Genomic DNA, 13,368 nt, shown 5'->3' on the forward strand with positions numbered 1-13,368 from the left:
GCGTTAAATCGCATGATCTTGGTGGCCAACTTACGGGTCCATTTCTTGAGATGAATTGTTGTCCGAAGTTTTCCCTCAAAATGGCCATAGAATCGCGAGCTGTGTGGCATGTAGCGCCATCTTGTTGAAACCACATGTCAACCAAGTTCAGTTCTTCCATTTTTGGCAACAAAAAGTTTGTTAGCATCGAACGATAGCGATCGCCATTCACCGTAACGTTGCGTCCAACAGCATCTTTGAAAAAATACGGTCCAATGATTCCACCAGCGTACAAACCACACCAAACAGTGCATTTTTCGGGATGCATGGGCAGTTCTTGAACGGCTTCTGGTTGCTCTTCACCCCAAATGCGGCAATTTTGCTTATTTACGTAGCCATTCAACCAGAAATGAGCCTCATCGCTGAACAAAATTTGTCGATAAACACATTTCGAACCGAACACTGATTTTGGTAATAAAATTCAATGATTTGCAAGCGTTGCTCGTTAGTAAGTCTATTCATGATGAAATGTCAAAGCATACTGAGCATCTTTCTCTTTGACACCATGTCTGAAATCCCACGTGATCTGTCAAATACTAATGCATGAAAATCCTAACCTCAAAAAAATCACCCGTTATATCTCGTTAGGCCCGCCTTTTAATTCGCAGTCCTCCTGTTGGCTCAGCGCTACCCTATTTAAGACCATAGGAAAACAATTTTCTTCCATTTTTCTTTTAAATCTCGTTTAAGCCTCTTTTCAATATTGCTTCTTACTCCTATTCGCAACAATAATTCTTTCGAAACTGCTGTGGTCAGTTGCCCACTTGTCTTCTACACAGCACATACATGGCCAGGGAATATGACAGATATGCAACTTTTAGTTCCTATAAATTATATGATAAGTAAATAAAAATAGTTTCAAGTGAAGTTTGCGTAAAACATAGTAAGTTTATCTATAAGGAATATTAAATATATATTTTTTTTTTTTGAAAAACGTTAATTATGAGGATTTTTTAGCTTATCCAAGAATGATTCGTTTGCTATGCACCCGCCATTTTTTATTAATTTTTAAGGTTTATTATGCTCGAAACATTTTCAATTATCAAGATTTGTTTCTTTGCCATCATTTCGGAGAGCAAATAAGAAATTAAAAAAATTTAAATCTTTTTTTGTATAACTGGAAACACATTCAAAATTATAGTTCATATTTGAAAATATTTATTGTTTGTCAAATATGGCATTCCACTCTCTTCTCACCTTTTTTTAACAAAATAGATTCAAACTTTTTCTTGTTGGCATAGTCAACTAACCAGTCTTGGGTCTTGGTGAGTTTGCTTTGCAAATCGCTTCGTCAAACTACTTGACAAAGGAAACTATTTTTAAGGTTTTTTTTAACCCCCATAAAAAAAGCTAATCAAATGGTAAATTTTCTTTTTTAGTGCAACTACCAATGTCTTTCAAATCGATAACAACAATTATTTTTAATCTGTGTCGCGGTAAAGCAAATCTGTTTTTTTTGCTGTTGTGAGTACACCTGACCGACAAGGCGTCTGTGCTGTCATGCTTATCGACTTTCCAATTGTTGCACACAGCAGTTTAAAATTACAAATACTAAAATAAGTGCACACCTGCATAAAAAAGCATCATAATTTCAAGGCTAACTCAAGCAATGCAATGAAATTTTACACATTCGACGGCACAGGAGTACATTTTGATGACTTGTAAATGCTATGCGCAGTTCTAGTGCGCTGACTGGCGCAACAATTGAATTTGTGCAACTAACACAATCAAGTTGCAACAATTTACAAGAGCAGCAAAATAACTAAAAGTATACCATATATATGCATATGTGTGAGTATGTATGGTTATTCGCTTGTGTGTAAACAAACGTATCAAGAGCTTACGAAAGCAATAAGCCTCTTTTGGGAGTGCAAAACTTCGGAAACCGTTGCATGAGTTATGGTTGCAAGTGTTTGGTAACAACAATCACATAAGGCGCTTGTCATATGCCGCTAACGTCAAATTAGCATGATCATATGCATGTATATATGGATGAGTATATGTGTGTGCATGACAGAAAAAACCGATTCTGAGTGAGCTGCACGAAGAGACACGGATAAACGGCACACATAATAAGAAAAATACATACCCATCTTGCTGAGAGTGCTGCAAAAGCAACAACAAGCATTAGTCGCCCTAAGCAGAGCACGTGCGTATACAACCCAAACAATACCCACACCAACATGTTGCTTCTCCGCTATTAACGCGGCACCAAGCGTTTTCGAAATGAACGTGTATCCCACACATATTGAACGCTTCGAGCTCACGAATCACGTTTACGATATTAGCTCACTCGCGGCGCACAAGGGTAAACAGCAGTAACAGCGGCAGCAGCAGCGACAGCAGCTAACAGGCAACACACACATACGAACAGTAATTGCAGAAGAAAGTCTTTCTTGGTGGCAGCTGGTTGGGTCTTTCTGTGGATGTCAGCAAAGTTGTCCTTCAAGCGCTAGCGGTTGCATGGTTCACGTTCGTCCGTTGGGCTGTACGCACGTGTCCGCCTCGGCAGCACGTTTGGTGTTATTTAGTATTTTTGCAGGAAATTGACAAAACCAAGCAGTTGTTACCTTTCAAACGTAATATAAAATCGCTTATGACAGTCTCGACGCTAATGGACTATTAATAAATAATAATTGGTAATTCGAAAAAAAACAGAATTTATATATGTAACAAATATTTATTAAAAAAAAAAATATATATAAGCCAAATATAAAATAAAAGCATAGAAAAAAATATTCTGAAAAAAGTGTGTTTATTTTAGAAAAGTAATATTATTATACCATTGCAACATGCTGCTGCAGAGTATATGAATTAGTATTACCTATAATGAATTTAGATAGATTTATGGTTATATGATATATATGAATGACCACAATTTGGAGATGAATTAGAATACGGGTGACTGTTTGTCTGTCCGACCGTCCGTGCAAGCTGTAGCTTGAATAAAAATTGAAATATCTTGTTGAAACTTGGTACACATGCTTCAAGTCACAAAAATTTAATTTTCGGTTTGATTGGAATTCTTGAGGTTTGAGTAATTTGATCAAATGTTCATTAAATTATGAGCAGATCCTCCACACAAATAAAAATTAATTAAATTTCATTTGAAAAGGTAACCACACTAAACCAACGAGGACATATGCATAAGGAACGAACCAGTAGAAAAAGGAAAGTATGGAAGTGAAAAAAAAAATCACTTTCAGATTCTGGTGCTGTGCAATGCTGCCCTTTTCTTCATAAGCAAGCGAACGCATAGTATAATTATACCAAAAAGATTTGTGTTTAGAAAATTATATGCAACCAAAATTCCCCATTCACATAGGATTTTTGTTTTGATTTTAATTTTTTGTGGACTATACCAATCGGTCATTGGTTCGAAATATTTCTGTATACATTTTTTTATATTATAGAAATTTTTTTATAAAATATATCAATCACTTATTATTCATATATTATAATAAAAATTTTTAAATTGGAAGTCATACAATCCCGTTTACAGACAAGCGCTTACATTTGCTGTCTCTTCATTTATGTTGGGGAACATATGCTTACCAGGCATACAAGTGAGTACATCAAGAAAATGTAAATGTACGCTTGCGAGTTTGTGTACATGAGTAAATAACATCCTCAGTAACCTCGCAGCTCATTAAACTCATATTTTATGTGATTTTGTGCGCATAGCCTGACATGGACGCAGCTAACTCGACTCTGGTTTCATGCACACGTAATTTTGCAGAGGAGATAATCAATAAAATCGATATCGATAAATATACAGCAGCATACTAATACAATACTATTTCCTACTACATCAATGCCACTCACGCGCTACTCACAGCGGTCCAAATTATGGCCTGCGGTGGCAGCGACCATCATATGCCACGTAAAGACTTGTACGCCATTTTTGATGAATGCTTTAATTTGCTACAGTCTTGATTTATTTGATTACACATAATACTGACGGCCAGCGCGTGGCATCCCAGTCGTATCTGTTGATTAGCCATGGCGTATACGTAACTTACAACTCACTGTAAACAAATGTAACGCGATTGTCATTACGAGCACGCAAATTGTGAGAAATGAATGAAAAAGGAAGAAAAATTATGCATGACAAATTATGTATATCGAAGAGCCCGGTAAAGGTGGATAAGAAAATTTATAAAATGCTAAACAAAAACTGAACTTTAACTAGCTTTTACTTTGCGCATGTACAAATTTTTGCCCGATAATGTTGTCATTTTGTATTATTGAACAATCAAGGCAAATTGTTGTTAATTATACATCTAATAAACAAAGCCCACCCAAATTTCAACAGGCTCGTAGTAAACAGAACACCACCGTATCGAAGACTGAATACATTTAAATATTTTTTCCCTTAGTTTGTTCGCTCTTGTGCTTGAATGATTTCAAATTGAAAATTTTCCAACGATTTCGAAATTTTACTTTAATAAAAAGTCATTGATATAACGCAAAACTATTTTATGAGTATCAAAATGAAGAAGCTGAAATAAGTTTATTGTCAAAGGTACTTTTGGAAGAGAAATGCCACTTCTTTAAAAATTGTGATTCAATAAACTTATACAAGGTGCGATCCAAAGTAAACAGGACTTGAAAGAAAACAGAACAAATGGTTGTTTTTTGCAAAATCCATTTATTTTAATCAAAATAGTCTCCTTCTGCTTCATTACAGCTGTTTGCATGTCGAACGAGTGTTTTAGCTCGTTAACCGGCTGCCAGTATGCCGGTGCAAGCCTTTTGAATGGCCTCAACGTTTGCATAACGCCCATGAAAACGCAAAAGCATTTTTCCGAAAAGGAAGAAGTCACGCGGTGCCATATCAGGTGAATACGGGGAGTGGAGAATGGTTAAAATGTGGTGTTGGGTCAAATAATCGTCCTTCGAATGTTGGATTCTGAGCAATTTTTGGTCGTCAGTCAATTTGTGCGTTACAAACCGTGCACACACCTTTCGTAAGCCCTAATCTTCGATCAAAATGCGATAAATCTATGTTTTAGATATTTCCAATTCCATTTCCATGAATTTCAATGATGACTTCGGCTGATTTTTGATGAATTCACCCACAGTTTCTATGGAATTTCTGGTGATCATGGATTTTGATTGGCTCACATATTGATCGTCATTTATGGTCTCACGACCATTTTGAAAACGTAAAAACCACTCGTGCACTCTGCTCACGGGATAGGCAATTATCGCCATAAACTTTTGTCATCAATTCAATGTTTCGGTAAAAGTTTTCCCAATTTCGAAACAAAATTTAATGCTGGCTCTTTGTTCGAAGCTCATTTTCGCACCGATAACACAAACATACTGACACTTAAAACGCAATAACTTCACTTTCAATCAATAAAATGTCATGAAATTCTCATTGGACAATCGATGGCACCACCAGGAGCCGCTAGCTTCGAAAAGTCCTGTTTACTTTGGAAAACACCTTGTAGGAGTAATAAGAACGTTTTAGCTAGGAGCGGAAAAATGATACAAGAAAATAGATCAAGTAAACGCAATCTGTTTAAAATTTTTATTAATTTAATCACTTTTCATTTATTTCTTAACTGAATACTAGACATACATTAAAGCAAAAAAGCACATGGAAATTGTAATAGAATTTTCCCGATCTGTCAACCAGTTTGTTTCTATCAGCTGATAAAGTCGGTGCACCTCAATAGTGCGTTGGGATTTTTACAATGGATAAATATATCGAACAAGGGATTTTCATCAAGTTTTGTATTTATCACCAAATTACGTATGCAGAATCGTTGCGAATGCTAGAAAAGGTGATTCAAAAACACAAGTCTATAAATGGTACGAATCCTTCAAAGAAGGTAGAGAGATCGTTGGTGACATGCCTTATCCTGGACAACCAACTTATGGAAAAGTAGAAAAAGTGAAGGATATGCTGCTTGAAAATCCTCAGGGAAAATAAACTTTTTACAAATTTGTAAACATTGAACTATTGGGGTTAACTAAATTTTCGATGTCGATCTAAAGTTTTGCGTAAGTCCTTTCTTTGTAAAATCCATTGGGTAAAACCATAAAAAAAAATTCCATTTGACATTTCCGATAGTTTAGCAAAATTAATTGACGCAATTTTGTATAAGTGCTAAAATAAAAAAAAAAATATTTATAAATAAAATGAGGTTTTATAAAATATTAAAAATATTAACCACGAAAATCAATATGGTTTTATTTGCTTTTGAAACATGTTATGAAAAGTCAACATTTCCCTGGCAAGTTGCAACAAGAAGTTTGATCCGTTCGGTTCTCAAATAGCGTGAACTTGCCTCCTAATCGTGTCTTTTTTGAAATGTCCGAATAATTAGTGGAATTTTATGTTTTCAGTCTTCACCACAGAACTGTGAACCCCCCAAGCAAAGTTTTTACATTTAATAAAGTTCATTGCTGTCAACACAACTGCTTTTGCAACAAAACTCCCAGGCACAATTCTACACTATAACTAAATGTGGATAAGTAATAATGATAACTGTCAGCTACATTACAAGAGGCGGTATTAAAACAGCAAGCCTGAGGTGTTGCATTTGTGGACAACTGAAAAGTTGTTATAACTGGTTATGGTGTTGTCGTTACAGTCAGTAGGGATGTTATGTTAGCCTTTGGGTCGTAATTAAATTTCACAGTAAAATGTCAGCAAATGTGTCAAGTCTGTGCCTGCGGCGGTAGTGAAAAGTGCAGAATGCTGTCAAACTAAATAAATAACTTCAAACAACTGCCAGCTATCAATGTAACAAACTATATATGTAAATATTCGCATGAGCAACTATTAAACTCGGAAAATAGTGTCTGCACAGAATACTGGCATTAGATATTTATTTTTTGACTCGCTTCCATGGGCATATATGGCGATATTTATGTTGATACATATATAAGGAATGTAATAAGTAAATAGTAAATTTACAAATTCATGCCGTTGTTGTTGCGAAATATGTTTATGAATATGAATATACATATTTTTAATAAGTACCTATTTAAAAGGTCTCCACTAATATTTCATTTAGTTCTATATATGATATTTCTGTTATATAAATTCTTTCTGAGTGTAATTGTAATTAAAAAAATAATTTTTCCTTGAAAACGGATTAAAGTTACCGCCAAAACATTCTATCGGCAAGCGAAAACAGTTTTATTAGACCTAGATACGGCAGAAAAATATAAACGATCTAGACATTAAAGTAAAGAAAGGTATGTAGACTTGGTATATATGTACACAGAAGGATGAACTATTTCAGATGCAAAATTTTAGTGAGAAGACTTATGGAAATGATACATAAAGTCTTCAGTGACCAAATATTATTCTAGACTAAGTCCATCCTATGAATAATTTGATTTTCATAAATCAACGTGAGTATTCTAAATATGGCAGCGAAAGATAAATTGAAGAGAAAATATTTTGTGGCCCTCGAACTTAGACCTTCCTCACTTTTTTCTTTTATTAAGTTAATCACAAAAGTATCCGCTCCTGTTAGTCCTTTTATTATCATATTAAAATTTTGGCTGCAAGTGATAGATATTAACAGACTTGGCGAGTCGAAGCATTTCATAAAACATTAACACAACTCATGCACGATTCGGCACACGCAGGATCTTACAGAGCGAACAGGCACGCCCAAGGACCTAATGCATTGCCTCTAAAAATGAAAGGACCTAAGCAGACGTTAGAATCAATCAGTAACAATAAAGCAATCGAAACTTAGGCTAGATTATTAGTTAAGCGTACATATCAGTCTGCTCCGCCACTAACCCATTACGCAAGAGAACGCACGATTGCAACTTCAAGCGGCCTAGACTACATTGCTTGCCACGCGAAGAGTCGCACGCAGACAGCCGAAAATCGAATCGGCTAAAGTATCTAAGTTATGAACCATTCGTTGTTTCATTTTTTTCTCCAAATGTTGTGTGTAAATTTTTAACACCAAGTCGCTAACCGCTTTCAATACACCACCACATACACCAAATGACTGCGTGCAAATGACTGTGCTTTGCACAATCGGTGCTCGCATTTTGCTACAAACATTTATGACACCGGCAGCCACATGATGGGTAACACATCCGTTGCCTGGCGGCGTTGACTGTATCGCACCCTTTCAATGCCTGTGACATGCAACAAACGTCGCTGATGGCATGTCACACGCAAATTTGAAACGTTAGTGTGTGTGATTGCAACTACACTTCCAGCTGTGTAGTGACTGCGGAGTTTGTGATACGAGTGACATAAAACTATTGCTAGGCATTAGTTCGATTGTAGTTAAAGTTGGCTAAAGTGTGTTTGCCGTAATATCATCATCAATGCCATTGAGCGTAATTATTCAGAAAAAGTGATCCAAAAAACTTTTTTTTCAGGCAGTCACCATTTTCTGAAAAAAATTGTTCCCACTTTTCCGTAGTTCCGGCCATTGTGACATTATTCTAGATTAATAATCTTTTTTTTTTTTTTGCGTTCAGATAACTAGGAGGGTGGAAATCATCGGTATGGTCACGTGGAAATTTTTAGAGACCACCCACTTCGACAGCTCATAATTTTTGAAATTTTTTAGTTTTTAATTGCTTTCTGTACTCTTCTAAAATTAACAAATAACTAATAAAAAAACAGATAGTAAAAATATTAATTGCCTTTTTTTACGACCATTAATAGCTTGTTTTCTTGACCATCCAATAAGGAAGCCTCTCAGATTGAGATGATTCCGAATAATGAGGGTATTTTACAACAAATTTTTCCAGGACTTTTAGACACAAAGAGACTTGCCATTACTTACTGAGTTTCTATCGCAATGCAATAAATCTGTGTGATGCTGAACGGAAGTTAAAATCGAATTAAAGTAGTCTTGCGTAGTAATGCTATTTTATAACAGCTATTTAATGAACTCTAGCTCCAAAAACTTATTCTCCGATAAGTTGTTAATTAAAATAAGTTTGGTAGTTAAAATTCCATTGATCTGCACTCTGAAAGAGAAATGACTGAAGGAAGAACGGAGTCTAAATTAGGAAAGCCAAAAAAAATTCTTAATGAGTTAAATTTGTAAGAACACAAACTAAATTAGTAGCTGAAACGTTGTGTTGTGAAAATTCCACTTTGCTTTAATATTGACAGACTGTTGAGAGATTGTTTTGCTGTCATTCACTTAATGAAGTTTAAGGCTTTAATTTACGCTTATTTTTGAAAAAAGCTTCTTAATGTTTACGAAAAGAATAGAGAACCAATAACAAAACCAAATGATTGTAACAAGAAATGAGAAAAGTGACAAATATATCCAGGTCGTGGCAGCGGAAATGAAATAATCCAAGTCGTAAGAAAGGTCAGAAGAAATCGCAAGAGACGGAAGAACATTTCGCACTGTCTTGACGTTTTCGCCAGAGCACAATATTTTATTGCGACTACAATTTTTTTCTATTTTCACTTATTTTACTGTTTCTCATCCGCCAATAATGACGTGCTTCAATCTGTTAGCTAAGCAAATGAAGTTGTTAATTATTCCTGCGTCGAGTGGTGCCCAGAGATAGCAAACGGCGAAAGTAGTAGAATGATAAAATGCTAATGCCAACTAATTTAACTGGAGCTGAAAGTAAAAAAGCTAAATTAAACTCGTTAGGTAGTCGAAGGAATTCCTGACAACTTGCTTCTCCATGTCTATGTGTCTGAACAGATTCTGGAACATACGGCCACGGCGATTGGGTGCTCATATTTATAATATTTGTAGCGAATCTTATCTCGTCACTAACGCGACGGATATTCTCAAAATCAAACCACGTGATCCAGATGGTTACTCCACACGCCAGATTCTGGTATGTTTCGGTCATAAAATATGTATGTAATTAATAACTTAAGGGGACGTGTTACTTGTTCAGTATATTGCTACTTGCAGGACGCTAAAATGTCTCATTATTTTCTGTAGCGCTCAGCACTGATAACTGCCTGAGGATAAACCGATAATACATTTAGTATGTAAACTGTTCAGCTTGTTTATTCTGGATATGTTTGCCTGGGGAATCAGTATAAAAAATATATTACTGGAAAATAGTTTCTTGTGACATTGAAAGTTTTTGTCAAAATTGAATATTTGTTAACAGGTTATTCTGATTATTTTTCAGCATTGTTATGAAGTAGTAAAAAAAGGTATGTGATATAAATGTAAGCACGAAGGTTTGTGGGCTATGGAGCCAACTTTAACGTCTGTGGTGAGCGCTACAGACAGATTATTCAAAGTTTATTTGATGAGTATTATTAATATAGGTCTTAAATTGTGTCATCTAGATCATATGATCTGACTCCGCTTTTTATTTTTATTGCGGGAACTTTAAGTAAATGGAATTAGCTAAAAAATCAGCTCTGACATTCGGTCTGTTTGGATATGAAGTTGCCAAACTCAAGTTATCCAACATGTTTTTTCGAAGAAGTTACCGAAGTTTAATTAACAGTGAACTAAAAGATGTCTGTGCGGAGATACATAATAAGGTTTGGAAAAATAGGAAGAATGTAACGTTTTGGATATCATTTAAAATTCCTTAATTTGTAGTTTAAAGTCATTCAAATATACGGTTTATTGACTTTTCTTTAAACGATATCGATGAAAACTCAGCGGAAGTTATCATTTGAAGTAGTTAGTTGAAATACGAAAACATAAACAACAACAACAGTTTTAATAACATTACCAATATCAATAAAACATCATTAATCACTTTAAATGTCATTGGCATGCTACACACCGTTTTTTGAATATACACCATTATGTGATTTTCTTTAACACTCATTTCCGTCACTTAAAACGGTTCAACGGCAGTGGATGACAAAAAGTTTAATTATGCTTTAAGGCAAATCTCGCAAGTCAATTCATTTAAGCATGTATGTGTGTGTGTGTGTATGTTGCTGTTTTTGCAAGATTGCTTGCGCTTCTTCCGTTCCGCTGCGATTTAGCGAGTGCACTTGATGACATTGCCGAGCTACTTTCGTCTCAACTTTCAAGCGTGTACAAGTGCCCTGTATGTAGTCAAGTAAGCAGAAGTATGACACAAAGCATGCCATGCCAGCCAGCAAAGTTGCCCCTCAAGTTGCAAGCACTCAAAATTCAAGCGTCAAGATTGTTGCTTCCGTTCTTTCATTTTGATTTCTACTTTCAAGTGCTGACGTGTTGCTATAATGACAATTATTGTTGTTGTTGTTTTTATGAATTTTTGAAATTGAACTCCGGCACTACGTTCGTATCGCTGAATATCGCTAGAGCTTTGAACAACTTGTGCCTCTTTGATTTCTTTCGACTCGTTATCTCATTTTACGGCTTTTGTGTTGCGGATTTTGTGGTTTTACATTAAATTACTGTTTCTGATTATCCTTACTTTTGCTTCACTTTTATTCTTCAATATATGTATACTTTGCATTTTACGGCATTATTATCGTCTCTTTTTTTTTATGACAGTTTCTTACTTTTCCTAGAAGATTCCCTGAAGATTCCACTCAAGCGTTTAACCGCAAAGAAGCTTGCGTTATTTAAGAGAAGTTAGTAGCCAAAGCAAATAATTTTCAACTCTTCTAAGATTTTGTATTATGACCTCAAGTCTTCATTGTTGCCAGACTTTTTTCCTGTGAGCATCGGTTCACCATGTATAAGTCACTTAGTTTGATTTCGAAGTGAAATGGTGAATACACGTTTAGCGTTGATTAAACTGTTGAAAAACTCCAACCAAAAAGATTTTTAAAATGCACCTATGTGTCAAATTAAATTTGGATCTCTCAAAAACTAACAAAGAAATGTTTATAATCTCGAAAAAACTTTGCCTTAAAAATCCCTGGCTCGAAACTGATTTCTGACACAAAGTTTCTTAGACAAAGTTGTTGCTTTCATTTACGTGTTTATGTCTGTTTAAGTTTAGAGAAAACCGCTCATGCTACATTGCTGCAAACTGATTTTTTGTAACCACCATTAACAGCAAGGCATATCTTTTCCTGATGAAAAGTCCTTTCGTTCGGTGCACTCACTTAAATTCAAAACCTCCTTTATTTACGCTAAATATGTTTTCCATGGTAAGAAGTTAGCTTAGAGCCTGGTTAATATTTTTCAGTTCAGAATTTTTAATTTGAAAATAAAACAATAAGACATGCTTTACATGAATATATACACGCGCCGATTTGATTTCTACAATGGTAACAGCGCTATTTTTCATATCCACGGAAATTATATTGCACATAATTACTAGAGCGCTATGTTTTCGCATACACATATAGTATATCTACTTAGCTATATTTTTCAGAATACATACGTCTCTATAAAATATATGTACGTAGTACTATCTGCTTTACATAGTAAGTGCGAGAGCTAGGAAAAACAGTTGTTTAGAGCTATTGCAGTTGGAGTGGTAACAACAAAAGGTAGCAGAAATTCTAACAACAATAAGATAAATGAAAAATAGCAACAAAGGCTGCAAAAAAAGAAATCAACAGTAAAGAAAAAAAGTAAAATAACAAAGCGAAGAAAACAACGGTAGTTTTAACAGAAAAAGGTGCCAAGGGCCCGGTTGTCTGTGGGCGTTTGCTGGTAGCTTAACGGTTTACTAAATGATTCCACAAGGTTTTTAATGATAAATTTAAACTCAAGTGTAGATTTTCACATGCAATGCATACACTTTCTTTTTCTTTACTGGCGCTCACGCGGTTATAGCCGAGTTAACAACAGCGCCAGTCGTTTCTTCTTTTCGCTGTGATATGGCACCGTGCGACTTCTTCCTTTTTGGAAAAATGCATTTGCCCATGAAAAGAAAGCGTAATGCAGACGTAGAGGCCATTCAAAAAGCTTGAACCGGCATACTAAAAAGCTCGTTCGACATGCTTTTGGACCGTGAAGAAAGCTGTATTGAAGATGAAGGAGACTATTTTGAATAAAATAAGTTGATTTTGCCGAAAAAAACCATTTGTTCTTTTTTTTTAATGTCCTCTTTACTTTGGAACTTGTAGGATTTTATGTACAATTCATATATAAATTATCGGATGACAGCACGAGTTAAAATCCGTCTGTCCGTTCATCCGTACAAGCTACTCTTCAGAACCACTAAAAGCGCAATAAATCAATAACTAATTACATCAGACACAACAAAATATTACCCTAAGATGGTATGGGAGGGGTCTATGGTAGCCGAAATTTATACATCTCTCTTTTCGATCCAGCAGGAAGAGGAGACGTTTTTCTTTACCAACACTTATTTTGATTCTTTGGACATCCAGAAGTTTACATTTTAATTCTACCAGGATTTGGAATAATTTCTCATATCATTAGTCAATAATCAGTAAAAAGGAAACTTTCGGTTTTC

Source organism: Bactrocera dorsalis, chromosome 2, assembly GCF_023373825.1.
Source record: "Bactrocera dorsalis isolate Fly_Bdor chromosome 2, ASM2337382v1, whole genome shotgun sequence".
NCBI lineage: Eukaryota > Metazoa > Arthropoda > Insecta > Diptera > Tephritidae > Bactrocera > Bactrocera dorsalis.